We start from the raw sequence: 19764 nt of genomic DNA, 5'->3' as shown, positions 1-19764 counted from the left end.
CCAATTTATCAAGACAAGAGCGAAAAAATACTCCATGGAAGCACCTGCTAAGATGTGTGAGGTCTACAAGGCATTTTTCGGCACGTCTGTTGGGGATCAAGACAAACCCTGGGCACCTCATTTCACCTGCGAGCACTGCAAAAAAACTCTGGAAGGTAAGATGGACAATTGTTGCTCGGAATTTTATGTTATGCAATTTTTTTATTTTTAAAATTGTAAAAGTTTTTAATTTTAAAAAGTTTTACAATTTTCAGTGTTATTGAAAAAATATATTGTATATGAAAAATGTTGCGAGAATCTCTCACACATTAGTCATGGGTGAAATAAATGTATTTTTGTAGGATGGTACAGAGGGGAAAAGAGAGCCATGAAGTTTGCTATCCCAAGAATTTTACGGGAACCCACTGACCACTCAAGCAACTGCTACTTCTGCATGGTGGGCCCTTCCAAACATTGGACTGGCAGGAATGCACCTGCTATCACGTATCCAGACCTTCCTTCATCCATCGCCCCAGTGCCACACTGCCATGAGCACCCCATACCCACTCCTCCAAAGAGAGAGCAGCCGTCTTTAGAAGAGAGCAGAAAGTCAGAGAGCGAGGAAGATGTTGTAGATCCAGATGACAATTTCAGAGGTGGAGCTGAGGAGAGAAACCCATACTACCCCAACCAAAAAGACCTCAATGACTTGATTAGAGATCTTGGTCTCACCAAGTCCAATGCCGTGCTTTTGACATCTAGGCTCAAGCAGTGGAACTTGTTGGATGAAAGTGTACAAGTTGCAGATCAGAGGAAGCGTCACCAACCTTTTTCCAGCTTCTTCACCCGTCAAGATGGGCTCTGGTTCTGTCACAATGTGGCAAGTCTGTTTGAGGCAATCGGTATCGCCTGTAACCAGAATGAGTGGCGCCTCTTCATTGACAGCTCATCCAGGTGCCTCAGAGCTGTGCTGCTCCATAATGGTAACAAGTACCCGTCTCTTCCCCTGGCTCACTCAGTGCACCTCAAAGAGGATTACAACAGCATCAAGACCTTGCTGGACACCTTGAAGTATGATGAGTACATTTGGGGGCTGATTCTTGAAAGTGATTTACAGTATAATCGTAAATCTCGAAAAAATACTCACTTCTAAATCTTTTGTAGTCATTTTTGTATTACTTTAGTATAAATACATGTTCATTTGGATTCATATGTTGTTTTTTCTGACTTTATGTGAACGAAAAGACACAAATTCACCCGTTTTCTCATTGGAAATAGGTACATTTCAAAATATCACTGTCCTGGTCACAAAAGCAAAGTTTGTGGGGAATAATAGCCATTTTCTTTACTTATGAGGCATAAGCAATTAGGAAATAACAATTACTACCCAGGAACAAAAATTGTGTTACATGGTGTTATACGTCTCAGGGTGATTGTATTTTAAGCATTCAAGTTGAGCAACTTTCAATCGAAATCTTGCTTAAGAAGCTTATTTCACAAGAAGATGAAAAATCGAAGCTGGGTTTGAAAAAAAAAAAAATCCTCCAAAAATCCTTTATTCCAACAGACTTAAGTTTTCCTTTTTAGAGAATGTTGATTATTCAGCCAATGTGATGGGTCCTTTTCCAAGACAGATATGGTTTCATTGACTTTTTTTTATTTAATTTAAAAAGAAGTAGCCATCACCCAAGTGCTTTGAACAATATTGGAGTGCTTCAAGGTTGCTATATGATGCAGTGGTAGATGGACATTCTGATGAGTTGCATACGACTCCTACTGTGAATAGGCATTTAAACTACAGCTGTGTCTATTGTGAATTACCTGTTGCTTAGGAACCGCTTTGATTGGATAGATCAGTTCTTGCTTAGCCAAGGTCTCCTTGCTATTCTTTAAACTTAGTTTAGCATAATAAGGTGATTTAAAGTCAAATATATACAAAATACTTTTTTTTTTTTTTTTTAAAGCATGATGTTGATCTATTATGTGCCCCTGATGTTGCTATATACCCACATTTCGCTCATATTTGAACCGTTAAACCAAAGTGCACACATTTATAAACTATAAACTATTGCTTTTAAAGGACTTTTGTAATGATAACAGTTATAATAACTCATACTTGGAGTTAGGGATTTTAACTTATAATAAAGACAGTATTCACTTTCATTTTAATTTAAAGTTCTGCAAAGTCAATCAAGGCTGTATTTTTACTTTGTTTAAACTGTATTCCGAACCAGGTAACTGAGCCTCCATTGACAAGAGAAGGCTCCGCCCACTCCTTCCACCAAGACAGCCATGTGTCCCTCCCAGGGATGGAGACTTTAAGTGTCAACCTGCATGGTGCCATCGGCCTGCCCCACCTCAGTGATGGAGGCGTCCTGCTGCCATTTGTTATTGTGTGAGTAACAACACTCCCTAATTACCCCACTGCTTGAGACTACATGTGTCAAGCCTGTTATTCCGTTCCACTTGACACAGCCTGACGACTATCATTTAAAATAAACAATCTTAATTTTTCATATTTAAGTGAATTGCTGAGATAATAGGTTCTTAAAATACAGTTCACCTCTAAAAATGTTTGTTATTTATAAGCTCTGTGTAATTGTTGCCATCAGTGTGACCGACACCCCTCCTTTTTCCTTGTTTTTCCTAATGAGTTTTGCTTTGTTTTATCTGCCTAACCTCAAGTAGAGATGCAGCATGTAGAATAATTAACAAGCTTCTCATTAATAATTAAGCACTTTCTCTTGAAGTCTATTAGATTTGTGAATATACAGTCCTTTGTTTCTTAAAACATGTAACAGATGTTAAAATGACTACAAAAAGTACCAAAAAGTACCAAAAAGTACCTTGGTGCTACCATGTATTTTTGAACATGGTATCATGGCAATACTATTTTCTGGACATGTACCATGGTAATACCATGATTTCTTGGCATCTTACCATGGTAATGCTATGTTTTTTTGGACAAGGTAATACCATGGATATTTGGCTATGCACCATGACAATATCATGGCAATACTATGATGTTGGACATGTGTCATTGTAATAATATGGATGTATTGTGGCAATAATATAGTTTTGACATGTGCCATGACATTACCATGTTTTTTTGGACATAATACCATGGTAATACAGTGTATTTGGACATGTAACATGGTAATAAAATTTATATTTAGACATGTGTTGTGGCAATAATGTGCATTTTTACATGAGCCAAGACACTATCGTGTTTTTTGGACATGATACCATGGTAATACCGTGTTTTTGGACATGTAACATGGTAATAAAATTTAGATTTAGACATGCATTGTAGCAATATTGTGGTTTGTACATGTGCCAAGGCACTATCATGTTTTTTTGGACATAATACCATGGTAATACAATGTTTTAGGACATGTATCATTGTAATAAAATGGACATTTAGAATGGACATTTGGACATTGTGGCAATAATGTGGTTTTGACATGTGCCAAGGCACTACCGTGTTTTTGGACAGGGTACCATGGTAAAACATGTTTTTTTTGTTTTGTTTTTTTTACATGTATCATGGTAAAACCATGTATCTGATACCATCGCTGTTCCATGCTAATGCCAGAGTAGGTTATCATATGGGCAATGCAGCATGTGACAGAGGGCTCTCTCACGGACTGCGGGCAGTACTCTTACCAGTAAACACCATCGCAATCATTTCTTACAACTACATTCCCTTCTGTATACACTTGCATAGTTCCTGGGTGCACACATGAAATAGCACTGCGTTTATAATTTCTCTTATCATCAAAAACATACCTTTATTTGACTTAGCCATGCTCACACCATTTACTCTCACCATTTCTCACGCTGTGTCTGTTTGTTGGGAACGTGGATGATGGGAGCTTCTGCATTCGTCATTCAGGGTCTAGATGTTCTCTAGAGTAGTGTTTCCAGAGGATATCTTACCTGATCAAGGGACTAATTTCACATCTCATCTCATGCTTGCATCAGTAACTAGGCATCTCAGCTATCTGTACCAGTCTATACCATCCCCAGATGGATGGACTGGTAGAAAGATTTAATCAAACGTTAAAGAGTATGTTGTGGAAATTTGTCAGTGAAACAGAAAGGGCCTGGGAAAAGTGGCTACCATTTCTCCTCTTTGCATACCATGAAGTTCCCCAGGCATCTACAGGTTTTGCACCATTTGAGCTGTTGTATGGGTGGCTGGTGCAGGGACTCTTAGACCTGCTGCACAAGACCTGGGAAGACCCTATAGTAAAGATTTTGGAAAAGGGAATTGTGCAGTACATCCTGGAGATGAGAGACCAGTTAGAGCACTACAGGGATGAGATTTAAGCCAACACGCAGGCAGCCCAACCGGCCCAGAAACCATGGTATGTTCAGTATGCATGCCACCGAGAATACAAGTCAGGCCAGAAAGTTCTCCTATTACTGCCAACCTCAAACAGCATGCTCCTGGCAAAGTGGCAGGGGCCCTATACCATCACAAGAAATATGGGGCCTGTCACATACAATATGAGGTGTATCATCCAGAAAAAAGAAAGATAAACAAGTTTACCATGTTAATCTGTGCAAGGAATGGAAAGAAGAGAAGGCCACCCCAGCTACAGCATTCATGGTTTGAAGGTGCAGAAGGAGCTGAATTCTGAAGGGGACTTGGGAATCTGGAAAAAGCAGAAAGAGGTTGATGTGACCCATCTAACACCAACCCAACAAACTGACCTTCAGCAAGTCTTCACCCAGTTTCTATCTTTATTCTAACAGAGACCAGGGAAGACAAAGTTTCTGCAACATGTTATACATTTAAAGAATTCAACCCCCATATGTCAACGACCTTACTGGGTGCCTGAGCATGTGGTGGAAACCCTGAAAGAGGAAATTCAAACAATGAAAGACCTGAGTGTGATTGAACCTTCATCTAGTGAATGGTGTTGCCCAATTGTGATCATACCAAAGAATGACGGTACCATACGACTCTGCATGGATTTCCGTAAACTGAATGCTGTGTCCAGCTTTGATGCCTACCCCATGCCAAGAATTGATGAACTCCTTGAAAGGATTGGGAAAGCAAAGTATATTATCACCTTAGACCTATGCAAAGGGTATTGGCAGGTGCCTTTAGAGGAAGCCTCCCAGGCGTACATTGCTTTCAGCACCCCCCAGGGTCTGTTCCAGTTCACGGTCATGCCTTTCGGCTTTCACGGGGCACATGCAACTATTTAGCACCTGATGAACCATGAACTGGAAGGTTCTGAGCACTGCTGCACAGCATATTTGGATGATATAGTGATATAGAGCACCTCATGGAAAGACCATCTCAACCATTTGTGCCAGGTGCTGGGGAGCCTCCAGAGAGCCGGACTGACCCTGAACAGCCAAAAGTGATAAGATGCGTGGGTTGATTACTTGGTTAACTACGCGACCATGAGGACTAAAGCACACTGGGAATTGGGCATTCCAAATTGGGTGAAGAAGAAAAAAAAAAAAAGAATCAGGTGAGATCCTTCTTGGGTCTAATAGGCTGGTATTGGTGGTTTATTCCGTAGTTTGCAACCATATGTGCATCCCTTACAAATCTCACAACAAAAGTGTCCAAAAACCCAGTAGAGTGGACAGAAGAGTGTGAAAGAGCTTTTTTCTCTTTGAAAAACTGTGTGATCCACACAAGTCCTCCAGAGTCAAGACTTCAAAAGGAGGTTCTTGGTGCTGGTGGATGCTTCAGCTGTGGGTATTGGTGCTGTGTTAGCTCAGGGAAGATCCTGGGGAAGATCAGCCAGTACTTTACCTCAGCAGGAGGTAAAAACTCCTGCCCTGAGAAACAAGATATTCAACAATTGAAATTGATTGTCTAGCCATAAATTGGGCACTGGATAGCCTCCGATTCTACCTTCTGAGCCATGATTTGATCTGGAAACAGACCACAGAGCACTGACATGGATCCAGACCATGAAGGAACATAATGCAAGGGTCACCAGGTGGTATTTGGCACTGCAACCATTCCGGTTCCAGATCAGGCACTGTGCTGGAAAGCGTAACATCACAGCAGACTATCTAATCTGAAAAAGGAGGGAGGTAATGTGACAGAGGGCTCTGTCACGGACCACGGGCAGTACTCTTACCTGTAAACACCATTGCAATCATTTCTCACAACTACATTCCCTTCTGTACACACTCGCATAGTTCCTGGGTGCAAACATAAACTAGTGCTGTGTTTATAATTTCTCTTTTTATCAAAAACACACCCAAAACTGTGTAACTGGTAATGAAAATAGATTTATTTGACTTAATGCTCACACCGTTTACTCTCTCCATCTCTCATGCTGTGTCTGTTTGTTGGGATGACGTGGCTGCCGGGAGCTTCCTCGTTCATCATTCAGGGTCCTAAACTGAGGCGCCGTACTCGGGCTGCTTTTGTCATGCCTGTGACAAGATGTGCAGTCATGATCACATTGGACCTGGAATAGTTCATTATGAGAGCTTGTGGAAATATATATTTGTTTATTTAATGAAGTAGCAAACTAGATTTTATTTATTTTTTTATTTTATTTTTTTGTTGAGTATATTGTAATTTATTTGTATTAATGGGCTATTTCAGGTGTACGGCCTTTATGGATGTTAGTTTACATGATCATGTTAAAATGTATTATAAATATTGGTCTGTTCCAAGGGAGGGGCAGAGTTAAAGGGTATATAAGTGGCCTGAGAGGAGGGGAGAATAAGTGTGTTATCTTAAGACCTTATAGCAGGAGGTGCTCTGAGTGTCATATGCAACTTATTTTTTCCATTTATTATTCATTTTTGTTTGTTTTGTTTAGTTAACTTTGTGGATGATGTTTTTTTTTTCTTCTGCAAATTCTGGGGAGCACAAATAAAACTGTTGCACTTATGTGCTTGATGACTGTGCCAACATTTATTTTGAAATACCCTCCTTGCAACTACGCTACTTGACACAGCAAAACTGTTGGAGAAGCCTGTTTAGTAATATAGATAACGTGTTGTCGGGGAAAGGCTTATCACTAACCACTGAACAAACAAACTCATGCTTACCTACCTGAACTTATAAAATGCTGTCGTGTTGTCTAGCATGTGATTGTGAATGATTTGCTGAATTTCAATTTGCAGAACTACCAGTTGATGGTCATTTTGATGAAATTGTTCCTGCTTTCTGAATGGTGATTGCTTGGTTGTCAGATCATTGTGAAAAAACCCTTACCTCAACCTTTCCATGCACCTGGAGCAATCTGTGTAATAGTGCTTTTAGCGTCTGGTGTGAGAGTAGATTCATGCCACGATGGGCAATATCTGCAAGCTTGGCTGGGCACATGAATTCTTGAACGAGAAATGCTTCAGCATCTGTGTGTGTGTGTGTGTGTGTGTATTATTGTCAGTACTATATAATAAATATACAGTATTTTTGTCTTGTTTTCCAGTTATAGTATCTAAACATGCTTACAACAAGATATATTTACTTGAGAAGATAATATATTTTTTAGAGGTTTATTTAAAGTCTATTTTTCCGTTAAGCATTAACCTCACAATATTCATTTTAAAACAAGATAAAATGCCAACTGGGCAAGAAATGAACATAACATATTCTGTGAAAATAAGTTTTAATATGTTATGCAAAATTGCTTCTCAAGTATCTTGTATTCAAAGATACTTTTATAGGTAAACAAAACAAAAATGCAGATTCAGAAAATTATTTTTTGCTGATGTCAAAGAACAAATAAATCTTTTGGTATACTCTTCAGTGGGATTTGAATTTGTAAAACCTTGAAAAGATTATCAAATAATCTAGAACTATTTTATGACTTTGTACTTATGAATTTGGTTTGGCAGTCCTCTTTAAAGTTATAAGTGTACCTTTACATGTATAAACATCTAAACATGCTCTAATTTAGATAACAGTACATTACTCAGTGCAAAAGTTAATGAGCAATACTTTGTTCAGCTGCACTCAAAGGAAACTTTCAGCATGGAGCCTTATTATGGATTACCATGGGTCAAAGAGTCATGACTGTCAAAGTACATCTTGATCCATATATATGGAGATTTACTTAAGAAAATGAGCGTTTGCTGCTGACAATAGCTGCACATTGTCAAGATTCACTTCCAAGAGGAATGTTTTAGTCAGAAGAATATGAGATTTATGCATTTTAGTTTCATTACAAAATACCATGAAATTTAATTGAGTAATCTTTAATAAAATAAAAATAATATATATATATATATATAGTTTATTATATAATTTTTATTCATTTAATTTTGTGAAACATTACAGAATTCAGTTTGATAGAATTTTGTTATGAAATGGAAATGTGTAAATCTTTAAAATAGTCTAAAATATTTTTTGGGTGTGAAATAATCCTTTGAAACAAGTTGAATACATAACCAAAAATCACACAGAACAGAATGAAACCCTTATAATGTCAAATTAGGTAAATGCATTAAATACTTGTTATGGCATTGAACATTTAATTCATCTCATTGATTATAAATACAATAAAATCAACTAATTAATTCAATGAATTCCGTATTCATAGATTCAGTAAGGATTAGTAAACGTTTGTACGTCTAAAGCTGTTCATACGTAAAATTATTTACACTGTAGATGCTGTCAATATATCAATATTGTTTCAGTGTCTATGCAAACGTAAGAAAGCAAGAACGAAAGTTTTACATAAGAATTCCTAAGAATACTCATTAGATCACATTGGACAAGAAGTAGGGACATACTTGTAAAACCTTATAAAAAAGGTTTATTATTAAAATGAACCTTAATATCTAGAAATGTCGTTTGTCCTTTTAGCATTTTTTTTTTTTTTTTTTTTTCAAAAAGGTTCTTTGGAGCTTTTATATCCACAAAAGTTCAGGATATCCACATTTACCATTTTTAAGAGTGTTAAACAAAATGTAATGCCATTATATGTAAAAATGCCCTTTGAGTGTTTAATGCCCTGAGTGTAATCTTTCCTGGCGTTTTGAAATGAAGGCTTGAATTTTAAATCTATCAGTGTCGTTTGGCTAGCTGGAGGCTTTTTTTCCAAAGAGCGAAAGAGACACTGTTCTAATGTTTTTCTACCTTTTGATCTGATGCCCAAATAATGAGATGCTTATGAATAATAAATCCAGATCGTTCCATGTGACCTTGCGGGGAAATACAGTGGGCCACAATTGGAAAAGTGGGAGGGGTTTCAAATGCATATTTACTCCATTTCATCACTGATTACAATATTGATAATAAGCACCACTTGAAGAGGAAATACTTCAAATCAATAGTCAATAGTGGATAAATTCCTTAATTATGCCAGCTGGCAACCCTGTTTACCTTTCATCAGAGGGTGACTGACACATCGAGGATCCAAAACAAGCATCTGAGTGCAAAATGACCACCATCAGAGGGGGCTAACTTCAGAGGAAGAGCTGCACTTCAAATAGAATGAAGGGGGCTTTTTCAAGGCACTTTGCCATAAATTTTTCATCTACATCTGGCTTTGAGGCAGATGGAGGAGGGGGAAGGCCAGTCGGGGGGCAAATCGAAAGCTTCAACACAAACCTGGGCTCTCAGAGCCAAGAGACAGACAACGCGAGAGGGGGGAAGGGAGCTGATGGAAAAAAAGAAAACAAGATTATTATTTATAGAACATGAATAAAAGACTGGTTTATACTCAAGCCTTGTTTGGATGCTCCCAGTGCCCCCTCTCCTAACTAAACCAGGGCAGAAGAGTGGCTGTGATCTCTGGGATGGTGACTGAGGCAAACTGGGAGGAGGATCCCGCGACTGATGTCCTACAGAAAGAAGACGAGGAGGAGAGAAATAAACTCTGAATGTTGTACACTGCTGTTATAATTAACTGCCAGATGCCTTCAGTGGGGTGTTTTGAAGAAATAGTTTACCAAAAAAACAACAACAAAAAAAACAAAAAACAAATCTGTCTCAAAATTGACTCACCTTCATGTCGTTGTACACCCATATAATTTTCTTTCTTCTGTAGAACACAAAAGGAGGTTTTGCAGAATGTCCTGGCTGCTCTTTTTCCATAAAATGAAAGTAGAAGGTGGTTGGCTCCAAAAATGACAACAACAAACAAAAGTCTATAAAATCATCATAGTCATTGTTCACACAACATGTGTGTTATATTTCGAGTCGTCTAAAGCCACACTGTAGTTTTCTTGATGAAAATACCAAATTTAAATAGTTTTTCGCAAACAATCTTGCTCTCCACTAGATCTCAAATCTCATTTGTGCTTGCGCACATTCAAATATGGTGTGTCAATACAAGTCATGCCAGATTTGACGACAATGATGATAATTCACATACATAGTTTGAAACTTTGAAAAGCACGTCTTTCGAGATCCCTGCATTCAGATTTGTGCTCCTTCCAGCTGTGTTTGAAAGCCATCTTGCGCCATCGCTAGTGTAACGATGTTGCTGGCAATGAGGTAAACGAAGAGACGATGATGATGATGTGAAGAACCCAAGTGCAATTTTATTTAACAAAAGTGAGATCCAATAACCCTAACTATAAACATGAACTAAACAAAACATAAACATGGACTTGACTTAACTATAAACTTGACTTGACATAAACTTGACTAGACATAGACTTGACTTGACTTGACTTAACATGACATGACATGACATGACATGACATGACATGACATGACATGACATGACAACGTTACCCAACATATACAATACCTAACAAAGGACAATGGAAAACATGAGGGCTTAAATACTTGGACATGGGAGAACATAAACCAATGAACAAAAAAACTCTAAACAAGATAATCAAACAATGAACCAATAAAAACAAGACACACGAACATGGAGGGAAAACAGGACATCACATGACTGGGGAACACATGACATGAAACAGGAACTAGAATACAAAATAAAAGACATGATATACAAGAATACACACATTAAACATTACTGCTAGTGTCAAGCAAGCCTGAGTTTGGTTTGCTGTCTGTACAGCTGCTATTAGAGTATAATATACAGTGGTGAATAAGGGTTGTGCAGTTAATAATAAACCTTAAAGCCCCATGTAATGCCCCATTATAAGGAGAAATTAAGTTATGTTTGGCTGTTGAGTAAGTCTTAGTGATGGTTTGTTGCAAAAATGAACACAATGTGGAGGAGATGCCAGACAGAGGATGGGCAGACTAAACTATGACATCCAATATGGGAATATAAGTTGTTACTCAGTCATAGTGAGTCATAGCCCTGTAGACTTCATCATGCTGTCTTTTACTTTTATAATGCAGCTGACAGTTCATTCTAGGGAGGACGGGACATGTGAACAGAACAGAAGTTATTCCGTTTGAGTCAAGATTGTGCTCTTCCTCATAATCGCTTGTTCATTTAATTCTCAACATAATACCGGATGTCTGGTGTAATGCTGGAATTCAAATGAAAAAAATAATTTTAACATCACAAAGGAGTAAAAAGCCTTGCCTTCGACCTTGCGGTCAAATGCCGTAAACAATGGAATTGGATGTTATTCTGAGCCGCAGTCAATTGTCATAAGTAATTTATGACCTTTGAGAATTAGACCAGTTTAAGTCTGAAATATTGACTTTTGCAATTCAGTAACCTGGCTCTCAGCCCATCATTACTCATAATTACAAGCTGTATACTCGGAATTCTATAAAAAAAAAAGTTCAGACTTGACAGTCGGGATGTTGTGTAAAAGATGTCAGTGACCTCAAAAGTTAAAGAAACAAGGTAGTGAACAAATGTTTCTGTTTGATGTGACATTTGTTTTTTGTTTTTTTTATAGCCAGTGTTACCTGGAGGGCTTTCTTTGTTCTTAAACATTTTGCAAGAACATTTAGAGGTGAACTAATGAATTAATGTATTGATAAATGTTTTGCTGTCATCAACAATAAAGCCGTTTTGGCGTTATGAGTGTTGCCATAGAAACTAATCATTTCCGAGGTCGCAGGACGTGAACAGCTCTAACTAGAATCTCTGAGTCGCCATCTCGCAATTACAGTAATTCCGACATGACGTGAACGCAGCAAAAGCTGTGCTTTACCGTGAATAATGCATGGCCAATTGGCTATTGAACAATCAGAAATGAAACGAAACAACGAAAATTAAAATGAAACAAAAAATCACTGAACAAATTACAAATTAACAGAATGATAACTGTGGATGGACGAATTACTCAAAATTACATAAAAAAATAAATAAAATAAACATAAAATTAAATACATCAATTGTTAATAATAATAATAATAATAATAAACGTTATTTTATATAGCACCTTTAAAGAAACCTCTCAAAGGGCTTTACATAGTCAGGATTCTGGCAGCTGAGTTTTGCACACATTGCAATTTATTTAATGTCGATTTTGAGACTCCGGCAAGGAGAGCATTGCAATAATCAATGCGAGAGAAAATGACAGTATTGATCAGCTTTTCAGCCACAGAGAATTATAACATAGGGCGCAGCCTTGCAAAGTTTCTGAGATGATAAAATTATGTTTTAACAGTATTTTTTACATGTGGATCAAATGACAAATTTGCATCAAATATAACATCCAGATTTTTTGTTTTTGTTTGAAGCTCCAAAACTGAGCCCTCAATGGACAGAATTAAGGAGCCAGCCTTTCAAAGCTGGTGAGGAGATCCATTAAGCAATTTTAAATGCTGCAAGCACAACACCAGTACGCAAGGAGTCATATATTATGTCCAAGACAATGGGACACAGAGAGGCAAAACAGGATTTGAATAGACTAGTCGGTAGAGGATCAACTATGCTAGTGGTAGCTTTCATACGTGATACCTCATTACTTAGAGTAACACGGTCGAGTTGAGAGAAATTTGAGAGAGCTGTGCCAGAGAAACAGGACAGGCTGAGAAATTAAACCGAAAAAACAGATGTGGTAGCGAGAATATTCTTCCGAACAGTGTCTATCTTAGTGCTAAAAAAGTCTAAAAACAGGTTACACAGTGGAGGTGATGCAGGCAAGGTGGTAGAACAATTACATTTGAGCAATCTATTAATAGTATTGAAAAGATGTCTCGGATTATTTTGATTATTTAAAATTATTTCAGAAAAATAACAGGTTCTGGCTGATCAGATTTCTTCTTTAAAATCATGTAAGTTGTCTTTTCAAGCCTGGTAATAAACGTTCAGGCCAGAGAGAGACGCCACTTTCGATCCATTTTACGACAAGCAGCCTTCATTGAGAGCAGATTGTCATTATACCAGGGAGCAGAACACAAAGAAGAGATAACGCCGTGATTTCAGTGGAGCAAAATCACCTAAGCCAGATGTGAGAACAGTGTTTAACAGAGAAATCTTGTCTTCAAGAAGATCAGAAGAAGAAAAAAAATTAAAGAAGAAACAATAGAGTTTGTAAAAGCTGACAAATCAATAGATTTCCATTTACGATATTGTACAGTGTGAGAAGAAGAATTAATGTTTGGTAATTCCATATTAAAAAATGATGGCTAAATGGTCAGAAAGGCCAGAATCGACACAAAAGAACCATTTGCAATAACAAGGTCTAAGGTGTGACCTTTGTTATGTGTAGACAGTCAACAAACTGGATCAAATCTCTTGAACTTGAGGCACAGCAGAGACAACAAATCAGCAAACTCAGACAAAAAGGCTTCATTAGTCTTTGGAGGTCTGTAGACTGTAGCGATGATGGTAGTGTGAGGGGCAGAGAAACTCAGAACGAGGCACTCAAATTAAGTGAAATGTGGTACAGACACTGGACTTATGTTGTATTTTAGGTTGTGAAGCACCATAATACCCCCACCTCTGCCAGAGAGTCATGGGAGATCAAACAACCCATAGCCCGTGGGCGTAATTTGATTAAAGATGAAACCATCACTCTGTTTATGCCATGTTTCTGTTAAGCATAAAAAGTCTAGGTTTTTTTCTGTTATAATGTCCGATAACAACAGAGCCTTGTTATTCACAGGGCGTGCATTAAATAACGCTGTTTTAACCATACTCGGAGACAGAGATGAAGACGGGGAAACCTCCAGACATGGAGTGATGACAAATTGTTCAAATCAACGGCAGTATAACTCAGTCTTTTGGCTTTCCGCCGAAACAGTGGAATAGAGATGGCAGCTGAAGACGAAGAGACAAAACTGTGTCTTGAACTGTGATGCATGTAGCGTTTTGGACGCAATATTCCATTATTTTGACAAAGTTCATGAGTGTCTTTCGGCAAATAATAGTTCCATTTTAAATTCAGTAGCTGCCGTGCAGTGTACCTAAAAGCCATGAAGGGACCCACATTCACTGTAGCCTCAAAGTGATGTAAATCCTGGGCAAGGTGACAGCAGGGTTGACTCCACCATAGGAAGCTCACAGATAATAACAGCAGTCCAAAGTTTAAAAGGTAATCCCACATCGCAACGAGAATAAATAAAATAGTGCTCAAATATAAAAACTTCAATCTCTGAGGCATCAGCCAAACACTTATGTGTTGTTAAAAAAACAATAACTTTAAAATCATTAAATGAATAATTAAATTTTATTAATTTTAGCATTAGTTTGCAGCCATTTTTTATTTAATTTGGGTTAATTTTTCATCTATGTGCAAGCTTTGTGTTTTTTAATTTTCATTTCCAGGGTTATGGGTATAGGCGCATCAATCATCGACAATGGGCATCACCTTTCAAAGAAGGAAGTATTTATTTAATGATTTAAATTTGGCCCTCCATAAAAAACTAATGAAAACTAAACTACTTGGAAAGGACAAATTGAAAATAAAATAGAAATAAAAGATTCATTAAAAATCAAAACTATAATAACCCTGCTCACAGGCCGCGAAAGTTACACCCTACTTTTATTCATACCCGCTTTAAATGGTTGTCAGAATATAATGGCAATCTCTCCCATTTCACATATCATATTTTAGGTAAATCAAAATGGATGAGTTGTCTCTGGATCGGGCCCTCCCCATCTGAGAGGCCACAGTGGGAGCTCCTCTGACTGGCTGCACTTATAATGAGAAATGTCCCCGTACCGTTGAATCCTCAGGGTGCTGCTGTCCTTCTAACGTTAATGTGACCTGACTGCTGCGGGCTTGTTGAAACAACCTGTGTCACGAGGAAGAATATGAAATTAAATACTTGTTAGATAAGCAGTACTTGATGTGAAGCTGCTTTTATTAGTAATAATTAATTATTGTTCTCTTATGAACAACGGCTAAAATAGTTTTACAAGACCTGACTCTTTATTGTTCTTATTTTTTATTGTTTAAGGCGGGGGGTCGCAACTATTGTGACCTTACAGCAGTACTGAAAACCAGAAACGTATCTGTCTTGTTGTTGACAGAATGTTTTAGTTGTATTTGTTCTTTCAGTAATTGTTGCAAGTTTCTCTCTCGCCAGAACTATTTTGATTTTGTTCAGCTTCCTGAGAGACTTTTAATGAGTAGCTGTTCAGAAGTCTTCCTTTTGGTTGGCAGAGAAATGGAGCATGAAAGCTGAACTTTTGTGTTCAGCATGAATAATGAGTTGCTTCTGTACATTTATCAGACTTTAAATCATTATTTGTTGATGCTTAGAACCACTACGTCCTATTGTAGTAAAAGTGAATGTTTTTAGTACATTAATGTGCCGTTCACACAGATGTTGGTTTTGCATTTTCACAAGGGTCAAAGACATCTAGTGCATGTTTACATTAAAAAAGAAGCAGTTAAAAAAGCACAAATGGATGTTTTTGATCTTTTTTTTTTTTTACGTGTTTTGCTGTTTTTTCAGTGTTTCGTGCATGTGCGCCGCGTTCTTTAGGCGACACTAATACGTAGTGCTGGGCACTAATGTAATCGGATTACAAAAATCAAGTACTTGTAATTAGATTGCATTTTAAAATACTCGTAATCAGATTAGAGTTACTATTCATGGATTACATGATAACATAATGATTACATTTTCTATGATTTATTGATCCCCCTAATTATTCCTTTTTTATCTTTAATTTTTATTTTTTTACATTTACCTGTCATTCGCACTGGAATGGCCTTTTCTTTTTCTTTCTTTTTTTTTCTCCCCTTTCTCCCCAATTTGGAATGCCCAATACCCAATGCGCTCTAAGTCCTTGTGGTGGCATAGTGACTCGCCTCAATCTGGGTGGCGGAGGACGAATCTCAGTTGCCTCCACATCTGAAACTGTCAGTCTGTGCATTTTATCACGTGGCTTGTTGAGTGTGTTACCATGGAGACCTAGTGTGCATGGAGGCTTCACACTATTCTCTGCAGCATCCACACACAACTCACCACGTGCCCCACCGAGAGCAAGAACCACATTATAGCAACCACGAGGAGGTTAACCCATTTTACTCTACCCTCCCTAGCAACCGGGCCAATTTGGTTGCTTAGGAAGCCTGACTGGAGTCACTCAGCACGCCCTGGATTCGAACTTGCGACTCCAGGTGTGGTAGTCAGTGTCTTTACTTGCTGAGCTACCCAGGCCCCCTGGAATGTTCTTTTCCACCAAAATCGGAGACTTTAAAAAATGCTCTCTAGTACCACATACTTTGGAAAATGATGACGTAGGAAACAGAAAACAGAGTTTTCAGCTGAAACTGTAATAGTGTGGATGTGGCCTAAGACACTGTTTGAAGTTAGAAGTACTTAAACTTTTAAAAATGCATCTCAAGTTCCATTCATTGAGCTCCACTCGTTAACTCTAGCTTTTTTAACGTAAGAATGCATTCAGTCTGAATGGCCAGAATGTCTGTTTTGGTCTGAGACATGGCCTGGTGGTAGTGCACATGCTCCGGCATGTTGCACAGTGTTTGAACCAATCTTTGGTGCTTTCCCAAACCTATTCCCCTTTCACTAGTGCTTTGCATATTTTCTTTTTTTATCACCATATACTTCTTATTGGTGGGAGTGTAAATCTAAAGAGTGGGTTTGAGAGAGGTTGATTATTCACACGTCACAAGTGATGTATTTAAAATGGAGTCCTAAGTCCTCTGTGACATATGTGCAGGAGATCTTACTGGTATTTGCAGTGTAGAGTATTAGCTTGAATCACTTAATGGCAACTGAATAACCTGGAATAACCTCCTTTGAACTCTGCTGTGGTATGCAGAACTCTGAATGGAAGTTTTAATGAATGTATAGATGACTACAAGAAGAAGTTTGATTGATTTTCTAAAGAAGATATGAGTGGTGCTGCCCCATGCAAAACCCACAACCACAATGCCAGGGTGGTTGCCAGGGTGTTGCTATGCATTTGCTAATGTGGTCAGATTGGCTCCGTCTGTCCGGCCGTCTGTCCGTCCAAAAAGTTTTAAAGGAATATTCTGGGTTCAATACAAATTAAGCTCAATCAACACCATTTGTGGCATAATGTTGATTACCCCTTCTTTTATTTAAAAAAGAGCAAAAATCTGTGTTAAAGTGAGGCACTTACAATGGAAGTGAATGGGGCCGATTTTTAAACGTTAAAATACAAACAATATGCGTGTAAACATGATTTTAGTGTGATAAAATCCCTTCCCTAACCTTTTCTGTGTAAAGATATAGACAATTTTACAACTTCGTTGCCATGAAGATGTAATACGAACAAACCCTGAAACCATAAAATGTTTGTAAAAATTAAATTTAAACAACTTTACAGCTCAAATAATAAATGAGTTTTAACAGAAGAATTAATGCAAGTGCTTTTATAAAATTATGAGCTTCACATTTCTGCCTTTAAACCCTCCAAAAATTGGCCCCATTCACTTCCATTGTAAGTGACTCAATTTAACCTTGATTTTTGCTTCTTCTTTTTTTTTTAAAGAAAAGGAGATACGAGTTGAAATACATTTTTGTGGTAATCAACATTATGCCACAAATGCTGTTGATTGAGTTTAACTTGTATCGAACCTGGAATATTCCTTCAAGTCTGATTGCTAAGAAAAGTAAAAGAACTCCTCACTTAAACAAGCAACATGATTTGAGATATCATGTTTTTAGCACAAACTGCAGGACAAGTTATGAGCCAAAGTTTAAAACTTGAGGTTAGAGGTTTGTTTAAAACCCTAACCCTAAGTATGAACAATAATAATAGTGATGCTTGCCAAACACAGTTGTGGTGCAATTCACGAGTAAACTTTCACCATCTTGCTGCAAATGCACATTTTTATACTATTTATTGCATTATAATTCCAATTTTCTTGCCTTCTCTCTTTCTTTATCTTTCCCCTTTTTTATTTTCCCTGTCTCTGAGGTGTGTCCTGCATTAAGTCCAGCTGATCAGGCAGAAATCTCGCTCATTAGATCTCCCAGCTGTCTTTGCGGTGGACCCGTTTCTAATCCCAGCCTCTGTACGCTGCTCACACATCTATGCAGCATGTGTACATGTCCAAAAACAGTGAGGGTGTTTCATTCAAGGGTCTCGGCATTGCTTTGTCAGATTACCCACACATGTACGCACATGATGTCTGGTCAGACAAATTAAAAAGGGGCTTGTTACATAATTTCTTTATATATCTATTTTTTTTTCTTCTGCCGTTTCAAGCCCACAACAGAATAAATAAGTGTGTGAGTTTCTTTAATAAACAGTTCAAAGGTTTTGGAGGAAGGATTTGTGTGATTAGTGGGCATTAGCAAGCTGAATTAAGTTTTGCACGTGTTTTGTAACAGGCAGAGTGTTGTTTCTGTGAGCATGGCAAGCTGCAAAGGGCAAAGGCATACTTTCTCTGTCCATCTCTTGAGGATTATATTTGGTGCAAAATCCCCAAAGTGGATTGAGATGGCTATTTGTGTAATAGCAAAACTAAAATACATGGAAATGTTATTTAAATATGATGGCTGGATTGCAAATGCATCTAATCTCTGATATCATTTTGGTGGAAAATAAGATCAACTGAAGCTGCTTTTAGCCATTATGCCTCTAAAATATACAAATATATTACTTTTTACAAATTTGAATCAGAATTTTTTTTATTGTATGACCCTTTTGTAATTGTATTGAATTTTGAAGATTTTCTTCCCTTCTTTATACAGTATATATATATATATATATATATATATATATATATATATATATATATATATATAATAACAATAATACAAATAATTGAAATGAAAACTATTTAGAAGAGATTCTTCAAAACAAATAGATTCTGAAGAGCTGTATTCTGATTTAAACAGTTACAAAATCAGAAAGTGTAATTATTAATAAAGTAATGATTCTCATAAGTTGTGTATTATATGTATTTACGCCCACAGGAGGAGTGAAGTGGACGGGCCCCGTAATTGGAGGAGCCATGCAGTGACCCGCTGCCCACCACAACTTACACACAACCCCTCGTGGGAGGAGAGACTCTCAGTTGAGCTTCAGGATGGGCAGACCTCTGGGAAGGGTGAGCCTCCTCTCTGCTAACACAAGCAAAAAGGATCAAATTATTGTGTAATGACGTGTGGGTTTAGATGCAGTCTGCATGTTACACTACAGGATAAAAGGCCAAATTGAGAGAAACAATAAGTCTGCAGAGAACTGGCCTGTTGGAACCCTGTGCTGTGCTCTTTTTCAAACAATCGTATCATGGAAATAAACTTCTGTCACAGGACAGGGATATAACGTGATGTTGAAATTAAAAGCAAGGCCATAGATAGTATAAGTATAATGGCCACTTGTTGAACATCACAATGCTGTAAGACTGGGAGTCACACCTTTAAATAGAAGAGCCACTCATCTTATTAGCAAAAGCATTCTATTGTCAACATAAAAATACTGTTTGTATGTTTGTTAGCATGATTTGAGCTAAAGAAGCAACATTTAGGATGTGATTGTTGTCAGATTTTAT

Source organism: Myxocyprinus asiaticus, chromosome 48 (genome assembly GCF_019703515.2).
Source record: "Myxocyprinus asiaticus isolate MX2 ecotype Aquarium Trade chromosome 48, UBuf_Myxa_2, whole genome shotgun sequence".
In the NCBI taxonomy this organism is placed as follows: Eukaryota; Metazoa; Chordata; class Actinopteri; order Cypriniformes; family Catostomidae; genus Myxocyprinus; species Myxocyprinus asiaticus.
Note: the sequence above shows the minus strand (reverse complement) of the source record.